This window comes from Callospermophilus lateralis, chromosome 11, assembly GCF_048772815.1.
Source record: "Callospermophilus lateralis isolate mCalLat2 chromosome 11, mCalLat2.hap1, whole genome shotgun sequence".
Lineage (NCBI taxonomy): Eukaryota > Metazoa > Chordata > Mammalia > Rodentia > Sciuridae > Callospermophilus > Callospermophilus lateralis.
In genome coordinates, this window is record NC_135315.1 from 4049107 (window position 1) to 4062999 (window position 13893).

Genomic DNA, 13893 nt, shown 5'->3' on the forward strand with positions numbered 1-13893 from the left:
AGGGTAATTTGATTTTGCTTTTCTTGTGTTGCCTTTGATCCTCCGCGGTTGCCAGGCACGGTTACTATTTTATTTGCAGGCTCTGATGACGGAGAATTATTTTTGAGAGCTGCAGTCTGAAGAGGGGAGCTCCCTCTGGGCTGTTGTCAAGTCAATTTCCACGGTCTCCAGGGCTGACGTGGAAAACACTGCAGCGGACAGAGACCGCGGAGGGAGAGGGCCCCGGTGCTCCCAGGGCCTCCTGGGGCTGCAGTGATCCGCTCACGTTTGCCAACACTGGACGGGAAGCCAGGAGTGAGCTCTCGCAGGGCCCTGCCACCCACCCCTCCACCCGCGCAGCCTCCCGCACAGGCATGGGTGCCCAAGCGTGGCTCACGCTTCTCTTGGGAGTGTCAGGGCCACGCTGGGGCCCAGTGATCCTGGTGGCAGTGTTCCCTGCCTGCCTGCACAGAGATTGCTCTCTTTCTCCCTGATGGCACACTCCTCTGCAGCTGGAGGGAGGGCATGAGGCTCCGGAGCCCAGCCCACGCCTGGGGGTGATGTAGGACAGAAGCCAAGGGTGGGCAGGGAGGAGACTAGCAGGGAGGGAGAAGGGACTGGGATCTTATACCCAAGAAGCTCATGAGCACCCCAGGCCTGATTTCCTCCAGCTCCCAATTCCTAAAGAGCCTTTGAATGTCCCGAGTCCCGAGTCCAGGTGACTAACGCCTGCATATATTGCTAGTCTATACGACATGTTTTCTTTAGAGTAACTAAGGCTAAGAGAAAGTATTGTCAGACAGCTAGGATGTGGGTGGGTTCCAAACGTTGTCTGTTGCCTGGATGACATCAACCGACACACCCTGAAAGGACCAGACCCCAGTAACCCCTGTGCTTCTCACTGTGGTTAAAGAATGGAGTTCATCAGGCCAGGTCACCCCACCCCCCGAACTTCCTTTACTCCTTACGAACTTTCCTTTAGAAGAAGAGCCTGAGACCCCAAAGGGCATCTCGCTCTAGAGCACCCACCCCCCGAGCATGCAACCCCTCTGTTCCTGGCTTTCCTGAATGAATCTCTTTGCTTGAATAAGTCTTTGTGCCTCTTTTGATGCATCTGAAAATTCCTTTTGGTGGAGTAAGTCAAGACCCTGCCAGGCCTGGGTCTTCCTTCTGGGGCACCTTCTCAGACCCCATTCTGGTGACATGATGATAGGTGATGGAGACCTCACAGGGCAGGTGACATACAGGCTGTTTTCTTGTTGGGGAAGGGGGTTACTAGGGATTTAACCCAGGGGTACTCTACCACTGACACACATCCCCAGCCCTTGGGTTTTTTTTTTTTTTTAATTTTTCATTTTGAGGCAGGGCCTTATTAAATTGCTGAGGCTGGCTTTGGGCTTGTGATCCTCCTGCCTCAGCCTCCTGAGTCCCTGGGATTACAGGCGTGTGCCGTCATGCCCAGACAGTCTGGTTTTGAAGTCTGTGCAGTTTGGAGCTAGACAGAGGGAAAGAAAGATATTTCCAGGGCCAGGTGGTGGGTAGCATGAGAGACACAGGATCCTCCCCAGCCCTGCAGACTCTGGGCAGAGAAAGAAGTGGCCACACAGAGGGGCACCCTTGCCTCCTCCGTGGCCTGGCAAGGAGATGGCCTGGGGTGTTTTGTCTTTGGCACAGAAAATGTCCCCTGCAGGTGGCAAGCCGAGTTGGCAATGGGAGGACCCAGCGAGGGTGGACGTCAGGAGGATGAGCCCCCTCAGAGCAGGCTACAGAGTTTGCATGAGGTCTTACTGGAGACGGACACCTCTTAACCGGGGCTGGAATTCCCTTCCTTCCAGCCAAATGCCCCTGGAAGCTTCCAGTCTTCAGAGTCTGCTGTAAATGACGTACGACGGAGGGTCTCCGTCTGCCCTCCAGTCCACGGTCTGACCATGTCGTCCCCTGGTTTCAGGCTCTAATGGCCCCTTGGAATGCCCGTGAACAGTCTCTGTGCCCAAGGCAGGGCTGTTTGTCCCTACTGAGGTGGCGCTCCTGCACCTCCCTGGTACAGGAGCCCCCCGGCCCTGCTGCCAGGCTCCCTCTGAGTGGTGTTACTGTGCCCAACTGCTGTTGAGATGTGTCCACTCCACTTAGGCTGCTGGTCAGTATCCTCAGGCTACCTCCTTGGCCACGGTGCTTCTCCTCCAAAGTTCTCTCCACCGTCAGCAAATCCTCTCTGCTCCTTAGTTCTGGGGCCTGAGCCTTGGCACCTGGCTTACCTGCTGCAGGGGCCCAGCGATCCAGTTTCCAAGCCCAAGAGACTGGGGCTGTTTTCAGGGCAAGTAAAGGAGGAGGAGAGGGCCAGAGGGGAGGGGGAGGGGGAAGCACGCGAGGGCAGGCTGATGTGCACCAACTCGCTTCTCAAAGCTGAGGAGGGTGGCTATCCTGAGAGGTGCCAGAGCTGAAGAACAGAGGAGAAGGCCGTCCTGAGGTATCATTCTGTCACTATTCCTTTGTCGACTTTCTTGGAAAAGGGCAGAAACTAGCTCTTCTGGCTGGCTGCTCCCTGGGGCTGAGCTATGGGGTGGAGCGGTGGCTTCTGGAATTCTCTATGCACACGATTTCCCTGGGCTGGGGATTTATTCCCAGTACCCCCCTCACCCCATTATCCTGTGACTTGACTATATCTCTGGGCCTCAGTTTGCTCATCTGTAAAGCAGGAAAACATCCCAGGCTTTGCCAGACAGGAAGTCTCTGTGGCATCTTTCCACCTCTGCTGTTGCACAAGGAAAGCGGCAGAGGCAATCTGTACATGAATGGGCATCGCTGTGTTCCAATAAATCTTTATTTACAAAAGCAGATGGTGGGCCAGATTGCCGTAGGTGCCTATTTGCAGCAAAACACTTATATCCAATGGCATGTTGCCTGAAATTCCACTACGTAGACTAGATAAGACAAGGCTTCTCACACTGCAGCAGGGGAGCCTGGCACCCTCCCTAACCATGACTCCCGTGGCTCCTGCAGCCTTCATCACCCCCCACCCCAGCCCCAGCACGGATGCCTGGAACAGAGGTTGAGAAGGCGTGGCTGGTCTCCCAGGTCCAGTGGCTGTCAGTGATTCTTCCTTTACCTGTTTCACCTGCATGGGGTCAGAGGCAGAACTGGGAGCCCTCGGGGGCACACAGCCCTTGGGCACCAGGTCTAGTGGACTTTTTATACAATTTCATTTTTTTTTTTTTTTTTTAGTGTGACGCCAAGTAGTTTTGTTTTGAATACACACAAATAACTCATTAAAATAGTATAAATGCCACACAATCTCAACGTTGCTTTTAGAAACTTCTATTCAGGAGTAAATCAAATCCCATGCATGCATGATTTTGTCAAAATGAACCCAACTACCACGCGTAGCTATAATGCTCTAATAAGAAAATGAAGAAACTTCCATCCAGAATTGGCTGCATAATTTGCTGAGCCCAGTCGGAGCGAAAACACAGGGTCCTTTGTACAAACAGAACTGAACATTTCAAGAGAGCAGGGCATCCGACCCTCAGGCAGGACCCTGCTGGGGCCCGCCCTGAGCCACCTCCCCACCCACACAGTGGCCCACATGTACATGGAGACGTCCCCTAGAGCGCTAAGGAGGACACCTCCAGGAGCCATGAGAGGGGACTTGAGTCTTCTCCTTCACTGCTCTATATGTACATTTTCTGCTATTGCACGCCTTGCCGTCGTCAGAGAAGAACAGGCCATGTTTTAACACAAGTGGGAGCCCCAGGGCAGCCCCTGTGGCCGGTGGGCAGGAGGGCCTGGCAGGGACTGCCTGCCCCGGGGGTTCGCCCACAGAGACTCAATTTTCAGACTCCGGCCTTCGCTCCTCTTGGTGAGTAGAAGCCAGCAGGCACCTGCAGAGGGGTCCAGAGGGAACGAAGGAGAGAAACACAAGGACCCGAATGGGTTCGGACCCATGGCCGGGCGCTGTGCCCCGGTCCTCTTGGCTCAAAGGGGGCCCAAAAGTCCTCCAAATTGGACCCTGGACACTGCCCTCCCAGGACGCCCTGGGCCCCCTCCCTGCTGGGGGCTTGCTGACCACCCTTCTGTGCTGGGTGGAGGCTGAGGGAAGCAGGGACCCCTCGCCCACGCCTTGAGTGGATGGTTTTCAGGAGAAATCGGGTGGATAGGGACATGTTCCTCGCCTCTGAAGGTCCTGATCACAGCAGAAAATTACCAGGAGTCCCTGGACACACGGCAACACCTAATGTCGATCCAAGAAGCATGTCCTAATACACCAAGGGCCATTGAGAGAAATTAGGGATGCCACGGGACAGAGCCCTGATCTTTTCAGGGAAATGTCATGCTTTCCCGCAGAGCACCCGCGGAGTGAAGGAAAGAACAGGCTATTGGGGTGTGGGGGGATTCAACGGGGTTTCAGTCACCATGGCCTGCACCTGCTGGCTCTGCCGGCCTGAATCTCTCAGTGGCCTCCTCCCTAATCCCTAACCTTGCCTCAGAGCCTCGATCCACTGCCTGGCCCCTGGGGCACCCGCCCCTGGGCTCCCGGCCTGACCTGGGCTTCCTCCCCCTGCCACCTAAGGGCCACACATGTCACCATCCGCCCTCCTCCTTGACCCCTACACATGTCGGGGCCTCTCCTCCCCAGTAGCGGGGGCCTGAGGAAGAGGCATTCCAGGGGGGGCCCTTGGGCTGTCTGGGGTTGTCTGGCTGAGGGAGGCAGCAAAGGAGGCCTGGAAGGGTCTGGAGGAGCTGCCTCACCCACCCCCTGCTACTTAGCTGGAGGTAAAATGCCCGCCAGGTGCGTCATTTGGCAGTGTGCAGTTCAGCAGCATTAGAGCATCTGCAATGCTGTGTGACGGCCACCTCATGTGTTCCCAGCACTCCTAGGGAAGCCCTGTCCCCGATAGTGGTCACTCCCCGCCCCTTCCACACCTCTGGCAGCTGTCTGAGTGTGTTTCTCTCTTCTGGACCCTTCCCATAGATAGCGTCACACCATGATACTGGGTCTTCGAGACCAGCCACTGTCACTCAGCATCACGACCCCTTTCCTTGGTTCACTGAGACCTAGTGGTGTGATGCCACCTGTCTCCCAGCTCAGCTCGTGGTGGGGAAGCAGCCAGACCTTCCCAGAAACAGCGGAGATGAAATCAGAGGACAATCCCAGAGTCTCCTGGAATTGGGAAGCAGGCTATATACTTCTCATTTAACATGCAATTATTGAGCATTTGCTGAATACAAGGCACATCTGTGCAACTCCTCTTTTCCTGGAGCTTCCTGCCTGGCTGGCTCTAGACACAGATCTGGGTTTAAGACAGCCGTGGGGTGAGCCCCTTCCCCGCGCTCTGGCAGCGGGACCACCTCCCCAGCACAGGTCTCCCTGGGGTTCACACGGCTGCACCTGCAGGGCTGACCGGTGGGGCTGGTGTCCTGGGTGCTGCAGCACCTTGTGGGGGCATTGTCATTATGTTACGTAGGAACCGAGCTGCTTCCTGGGGGCGTCTCTGTCCTGTCAGTGAGTCTGGAACCCCCAGGCCTGAGGCCACCGTGCCACAGTGAGCTCCACCCCTCCTGCCCCGTGCTGCCCAACCCTGGGGGAAAGAACTGTGTGAGGGTCTTCCTGGCGTTTGTCACCATTTCCAAGAATGGGCAGGGGATGGTCAGGCTGGGCTCATCTCTGTCCCTGCCTCTGGTCCCCTGGGGTAGCCCCAGTAAGCCAATCCCAATCATCTACTTCCCACAACCTGCCCCTGTTGGGAAACCCTGGAACTTGGCCTACTCTGGAGAGGAGGCTCAGACTCCCTGACACTTGGGACCCTATGCACATGACAGCTCCTGGTTTAAGATGTGTCTGCTACCTGCCTTGGAGTGGGTGTGAATCACACGGCCACCACAGAACCCACAGTCACAGCCACAGTCAGGTCCCCAGGGTCCCTGGCCAGGCTGGGCTGCCTTATCTTAAACAGGATGGGGATGAGGCTGCCTTTACACTTGCAGGCACTGGAAGAGCCCAATTTTATTTGCTTGTGGTCGACTATTCCAGCATGCTCCCTCTAGTCAAAAGCCGAGCTGAGCTCAAGGCAGACACATTATTTACATTTAGCTCTTATTTACCCAGGGAAGACTTGGAGATCCCCAGTGGCCACACTCCATTACTCAGAGCCTAAATGAACTTTGCGCAGTCAATGAGAGGGGAGAGGAGGGCAGGGAGGCTCCCTCCACCGTCAAGGGGAACAGCCCGCGGAGCCAGCTGCTCCTGCCTCTGGTGCAAGGATGCGGCTGGAGCCTCCAGCTTGGACACTGGAAAAGCACAAACCGGACCCTGCAGCCTGCAGGGAGGTACTGGGCATCTTGCAGATGACCGCTGGCCACCTTCCTGACTGGCACAGGTGGCCCACATCGGACTACCTGGTCCCACTCTGCTGCTCTCTGTTACAGGTGTCACCTGCTAAGAGGCTGGCTGCCCCTTCCTGGGGAAGGCTTCAGGTGCTGGGGGCCTCCAGAGCTCCCCCCCCCGCCGTTGGTCTGATTCTGGCCAGGGCTGGGCTTCAGCAGTTCTCCCTGCCCACCTCTATCGCCCATGTGTGGTCACACTTCCTGCAGGGGCATCTGGGAGGCCACTGGCTCCCTGGCTAGCCTTTTTCTTTCTTGTTTTTCCAGGAGGCTCACGCTGGGCCAGATGGAGGCAGCGAGGCAGAGCCTGGGAGGTGGAGACTGTTGTGATCTCCAACCTGGGAGCTGCAGTCAGCCAGGATTCTGCAGCCAGTGTCCTGTCTCCCCCTGGGCCTTGCAGGATGCCTGACAGAGGTGCTTAGGGAGAGAGGAGGTGGGGGAATCTGAATTCAAATTCACTCGGCTTATGAGAAAATGAAGAAACAGGAGGCCTATTGGAGCTCAGGTGGAAGATGGCCGTCTCCTTTCCGTCCCTAGCCTGGAAAAGCAAGAGTGAACCCAGCAAACGAGCAGAGCCAATATTCATTAGCGCCTCCGGAAAGCTGCAGAGAGACCACTGCTTACAGGGGCTTCACCTGCACCCCCAGCGGCGTTATTTACATAATAGCCTGACCCTCAGGTTACCTTTCATTAACAAACACGTGTGCCAATACCGACGCAGCTGGAGACAGCTCATAAATACACATGGTTAACCCCACTGACTCGCAGAAGTGGGAGTCCCCTGCTCTGCCCAGCCGTGAGGTACTGGCAGGAGGGGCCCAGTGAGAGCTCTGGACTCTGCAACCGGCAGGACGAGAGACCCCTTCATCTGAGCAGAGTTCCACGTTCAGTTCATGGCTGCTTGGCTCCAGAGCGGGGCTGGGCTCTTCAGGCTAATTTGGGGAGGGCCTACTGGCAGGCGCGCCCTCTCTCCCTTGATCTGGGGACTTGGAGGGAACCAGGGACATGCATCTTTGATCCTGGAAGGTCTACACCAGGTCTCTTGAGTCACTGCGACCCTGTGCTTGTCTTCTTACCTGTGGGGTGTCCTTTTCTTCTCTCAGGCCCTAGCCCAGAGCGTGCAGGGGTGGCCATCTGGGGACTTTTGTTCTGAGGGTTGGAGGTGGTGGTGATGGGTGATCTCAGACGACTTTTCTTCTGCCCAGGGCACTGTGTTGCTCCCAGGAAGTAGGACGAGCCCCCAGGTGGTAAAGCCTGAGGCCTGGCTGGGGCCGGTATCCTGGGAGGACAGACCTAAGGAAGGGCTGGGCCAAAGCTGGGAACAAAGGACTTCCCTCTCCCATTCCATCCTCTGGGCTCTGCTTTTTGCGACTTACCCAGGGGCCTCTGGGCAGGCTCAAGGCTGAAGTGTGGACACAGGGTGACATATGGTCCTGTTGGAAAGGCCCTCTGTGACTGGCAAGAGACTCCCCAGCTGGGCCCCTGCAGATGGACATCCAAGATTAGAAGCCAATCTTCATTCTCAGTGAGAAGAAGGATGGACCCTACTACATAGCTGCAGACTCTTTCCCTGGGGCCCAAGGCCATGGACACAGCCAGAGGGGCTAGCATTAGCTACACATGTGTATTAGTCACCTACTGCTGCGTGACAAGTCACCCCAAAACTTAGTGGCTTAAGAGAACAGACATGTAGTATCTCACAGAGAGATGATAAACATTTATTGTCTAATGAACATCTATCATCTCACATACATATCATGAAGCATCAAGACCCTGTTGAATCTTCTTCAGCATTAGGGCTGGTCAGTAACCCCAGGGGGGGTACCATGTATAGGTCCTCAAGGAAGTTAGGGCCAACTCTTAAATTATAGGATCATGGGATTCTGGTTTGAAATAATTATTAGGGGTATTAATTCTACAGAATAATTCTCCAAAGAAACTCAGAGAAACATAACCCAGGATGTGTTCATCCTTTGGCTTTGGGCTCAAGATCTTATGTGAGATTGCAGTCAAGCTGTGGGCTAAGGTCATGGGTTTTGGCTTTCTGCGGCTGGTGGTGGGAGGCCTCAGCAGGAAGAACGCCCCACTCAGCTGCTTGAGCATCCTCACAACATGGCTGCTGATTTCCTCTAGCGCACAGGATTCAAGAAGAGAATACCAGGTTGTGCCTTTTTGAAAGTGACATCTTCGGGCTGGGATTGTGGCTCAGTGGTAAAGCACTCATCTATCACATGGGAGGCTCTGGGTTCGATTCTCAGCACCACATAAAAATAAAATAAAGGTCATTTTGTACACCTACAACTAAAACAAATATTAAAAGAAAAAAAACCAAAAGTGACATCATCACTTCTGCCACATTCATTAGAAGTGAATCATTCAGTTCGACCCACATTCAAGAAGAGGGAGATTAAACTAGATGAGGTGACAGGTGCACACCCTGTGTGACTTCGCAGTCAATTCTCAAGACAAGTCTCATTGGTCCCATCGTGTAGACCCCTATCCAGTGTCGCTCTGAGTAACCATGGTAAGTATTGGGATTGCTACCATGGGAATGAGAAAACAGCTCCAAGAGGTATGGCCCTTGGCCTCTGCCCCAGTCAGCCTGGGGGGAAGCTACAAACTGTCCCTGCTATGCCAAGTCAAGGAAACAGGACGTCCCAGAGTTGCCCGGCTCTTCTTCCAAGCTGAGACCATTCAAGCCAAAGACGGCATAAAATGATCTGACGTGGAATTGCTTTAGATTATCATCCACCCCTGGCCCAGCACATTCATAAAAATGGCAATCTTGGAAGAGACCCGCAAATGGCAGTTTTCCTGCTATTGTGCTGCTGCCAGCCCTATAGATGTGATGAATGCAGATTTTCAAAAGGCGGTGACAACTTTATCATCAAGGAGTGTTCTCCACGATAGAGCCATAATTCTGCAGCATACCCTGATGGAGCCACTTAGTGCTAATCACAGGGCAGCTGCTTCCCCGGCAGCAGCTACCGCACAAGGGCAGGAAGGAGCCGGTGCCGTGTGGGAGCCCAGGTGTGGTGTGGTGTGGGAGCAGGGGCTGGGGCCTGGACTTCCAGTGCCGCTACCATCGCTACCATCTTAGTGCCCAGAGCACAGCAGAGGAGCTGGCTCTTCAAAGGCACAGCATGACAGAGCTGCACGACTGTCACCATTAAGGAAACCTCCCTGGGTCACATGCATTCTGTGGATTCTGTGGGCAGCAGCACAACAGCGGACGGAGTGCGTTTGCTCTTTTTTTTTTTTTTTTTTTAAGGGTTCCAGTTTTTAGGAACGTACGGGGCTGGGAAGATACTGGTGTGGATGATCATCTTCAGCAATTCTGTAGGAAAAAAAGAGTCAACTTTTACATTCTGACAAATTATACTGTAGGGTTGAAAAGGAAGGGGAAAATAGTGCTCTGAAAGCCATCTTTTAATATCAAGTTTTAAGAGCAAGAAACAATGGGGTACATTGTTTCCTAAGTTTGGCTGCACACAAGAGTCATTGGGGGAACTTTGAAAAGGTCGTTTAAAGGGATGGTTTTCCAGCCTGCGCCTCAGACACAGAGAGGCACTCTCAGGGACAAGAATGTTTACGTTTTCAAAGGTCTCTGAGGACTCTGGTAACTTCAGGTTTGGGGGCTGCTGCTAGTCACTGGACAGCTCTATTGATTTAAAAAAAACTGTGTATAAAAAGGGGGCTAGGAGGAAGTGCAATTTTCTGTTTTTAGCATAAGGGATTTTTTTTCTTATTACTTTTCATGATTTTAAAATTTCTATGCATATATATAATTTTATTTTATTTTTTTCCCTCTTGGTGGTGCTGGGGATTGAATCCAGGGCCTTGTGTCTGCTAGACAAGCCTCTACCCCGAGCTACATCCCCAAAATTTTAATCATTCATTAATAGTAATGAAAGAGAGATCCCCTAATTGGAAGAGACAGTGAGGAGGTTTCCAGGTTATGCCTAACTTTGGTTCTTGAGGCTCGTGACTTACTTGCTCAGATGTTGGAGAAACGCTGATTCCTCCTCTGTCCCTGGCATCTGCAGGGACCTTCTGGGAGCCATTGCTGAGCCACAAACCTGGCTCCTTTTGCTCAACTGCTCTGACCCGGGGCTCAGAGTTGCCTCAGGAAGCAGGAGGAGCTGGCTGTTAGAGCCCCAGGGCAGGGGCTTCCCACCACTTGCCCTCAAGGACATTGTATGAGGTGGCTTCCGGGCATGGCAGTCCCACTGGTGAAGGCTGAGTGTCCTGGCCTCCCTCTGGCCCTGCCACTCCCTCAGAATCCAGTCCCTGAGGCAGCCAGTCACTGATCACCTGCCATGTGCCTGGCACAGTGTGGACCTTATCCGAACAGTGACTGGTCACCTGTACACGGGCCCCCACCAGTCAGCCCTGGACTCCAGTGCATTTTCCCTGTATCTCGTCTCCATGATGACTCACCGGATCCTCTCCCTACTCTACAAGGGAGCAACTGAGGCTCGGAACAGAGCGTGACTTGCCTGGAGCCACAGGGCTCCTGAAGAGCAGTGGCAGGATCAGCTCCACCTCTGACCTGGACATCCCTCTTCCCAGCATGCACGGACCTGCCCAAGGGCCCAGGAACTCACAGAGACAGGTGCCAGTGTGGCCTGAACCTTGTCTGTCCCAGTCCTGTGGGGGGAAGGACGAGGGTGTGGCTGGTTCCTAAGGCTGTGTCTGTGCCATGGGCTGAAGCAAACCCTGCCTTCTGCCACCTCTGCCCATGCACAGCCCCGGTGCCATCAAGGGGACATGTTACTTGACATTAATCCCCTGAAGCCCTTTCAACTGTTCACTCAGTATTTCCAAACCAATTATTGGCTTGGAGTTTGCAAAGAAGGTGACACTTGTGTTTTCCAGCGGGGACTCCCTCTAGCCCCAGCACCAGCCTGAGGATGTTGTAATTTAGCAAAGAGAGAAAAGCAGATAATTTTTTCGCTTTGGGGCGGCTGGAGGCAATCACAACTATCCTTTGAGCAGAGCCAGATTCTCTGGTTGAAAGAGGCCACGTGTCCCCTACCATAATTGAACTTTAGAGCCCCTTTGATTTGAAAGGAGGACAGGCGAGGGTAGTTGGAGACTTCTTCACTTTGCTGGGCTCTTCCTCTCTGGGAGCCATGCTAGAACCTCCAATTAATTAGAATGAACCAGGGACAGTCCCTCAACTGGGCCAGCATTGGAGCAGTACCCAGAAGGGGGCAAGTGATTTACTTCTCAGCTGTTAGCTGGCTCACTGTGGCCAGAGAGAAGAAAACACCAGGCACACCTGCTCCTTCTTGGGCCGTGGTTCTGCAGCTGTCTGTCACTCTGTCCCATTTCTAGAAGTGCCTGCTCCCTGCTTGAGCATTCACAGGTGCATGGGGTGGGCAAGGCCAAACTGGAGCTAAAGTCCCTATCCCTTCCCCTGTGTCCCCAGAGCCTGGCAGAGGTGCCCCATCACCAGCAGACACAGCAGAGGGCGCGGGTCGTGAGGTCCTGGAGAAAGGGGCAGGTGAGGCTGGAAGTCCGTCCATCATGCATGGAGCCACTCTCAATGGCTTTCCCTTACCATGGCTGGTGTATCCCCGGGCCCCTGGGGTCTTCGTCTGGCCTGAACCCCCCCCCACCCCGGAATCCATGCTAAAGTCTTCTTGGAGCCAGTTTCAACAGCAGAAGGAGGCAGAGGCATGGTGGCGGCAGCCCCCTGAGGGTTCCCTCAAAACAGAGTCTGCTCTTTCCTGGGAAGTGTGAGAGGCTGCAGGAACAAGAATTTGGGGAGACATTGGGAAGAGGCCTGGGCTCAGCTCTGGAGCTGAGCAGTCAAGAGCATTGAGAGATCTGCCTGGTTGATTGACCCAGGGCCCAGGGACGGCTTCTGGATTGGAAACAGGAGACCGATGAACCTGGCCTTCCAGCCCACCAGCTCCCCTCCCTCCTCCTTCCCACTCCGCCCCCAGCCAGGGTGGGAGGACATCCCGACCCCACTGCCCAAGTCCCTGGGCCCAGAGACACCCCCTTTGCTTGGAAGAGAGACTGAGGCAAAGCCCAGGGCTGCAGAAGGAGATGGGTGACTCTCCATGTTCCTCTCCTCCTCCTCTCTCACCCCTGCAGGGCCTCCCATGGAGTGGGGGCCCTGGCTTAATCTTACTTAGGAACCCCCTTCCCCTTGACTTGGGGAAGAAGGGAACCTGCAACCTGGTCAGAAGCGCCCAAGTCCAGCTGCTATACAGAGAAACACGCACACCGCTTCTCCTTCTCACCCTGTTGAAGGACCTTGGGAGTGGGAGGGGCAACATAGAAAAGTGAAGAGGTGTGCTGGTAAATGCTGATCCACGGGCTCTCCAGAAAGTCAGGCCTCACGGTGGCGCTTGCCAGTTCCCACCGTGTAAGTGTTCCCAGGTTCAAGTCGACAAGCAAAGTCACTGCTTGGAGTTTGAAAGAGATGTGCAGGATTGGCTCTGGCACCCGGGCACGAGCAGCCCCAGCACAATGCTGGGTAGGGGCGGGAGAGCCATCCTGACCCCTGGCTCAGAAGACCCCTCGCCTTCTCCAGGCACCCCCTGCCTAGTGCACAGAAGCCTTTGCCCGTCTTTCTGGTGCCTTTGGGAAAAGCAGGGGCTTGTCTGTTAGCCAGGGAGGCCAGGGCTGGGGACAGGTGAGGCTCAAGATGTAAGCAGAGCCAGTATAGCGGGGCTGTCCTGAACCATCCCCTCCTGCTTCCCTGAGTCCCGTACAAGACACGGCGAGTTTCCTGGAAGTTTCCATAAAACAAAAGGGGAGCTGGGAATTGTGCTACCTGCGGATCAATAGGCCTAATGAGAAGGCAGATTTCAAAGCAGGATGGGTTCACACTGATCCTCTCGGAGCCAACGCTCCAGAAGGCCACTCTTATGGGGGATCTGATTTCTTTGCTTATTCTTGAATCCCTTGGCTTTAGGGAACCTCAAAGCATGGAAGGCAAAAGGGAAATGAAAATAAATCCTGTCTCTTTCAAGAAAGCACAAAGGCCAGGCCTCTTTGCAGGAGATGACTTGCATTTCCCAGTCAGGAAATGCAAGGGAGGGTGGGCTGTGGGCTGGGGCAGGTGGGAGGGGGCTGAGCTCTGGTGGGGCACCAGGCCCCTGGGTAAACAGCCTCGCGATGCTCAGCAGCCCAACCTGGAAAATGCCATCATGTATTTTTAATCTGCCGGCTCCTCACTGAATAATGACGGTGAACATCATAAGGTTTGACTGGCATTTACGAGGAGCCTCTGACGGGGGCTTTAGCAGGAGAAAATGAGCCGGAGGGCTCATCACTGCTCCCCTCGGGACCCTCCCCCTGCCCCTCCCCACAAAGCCCAGCACTACTAAGAGTCCAGGGCTTAGTCCTAGTGTTCTAGAAGGGGACGTTCTCTTGGAGAGATGACAAACACTGGGGTTCTGATCAGAACCAGCTGGGGGAGGGGAAAGGGAGCCCAGGGGATTGGACGAAGGGCCAGGGGTGGGCCTGGGTCTTGGCCAATGTCCCTTGTGTAGATGCTTCCAGCAAGGCCCACTT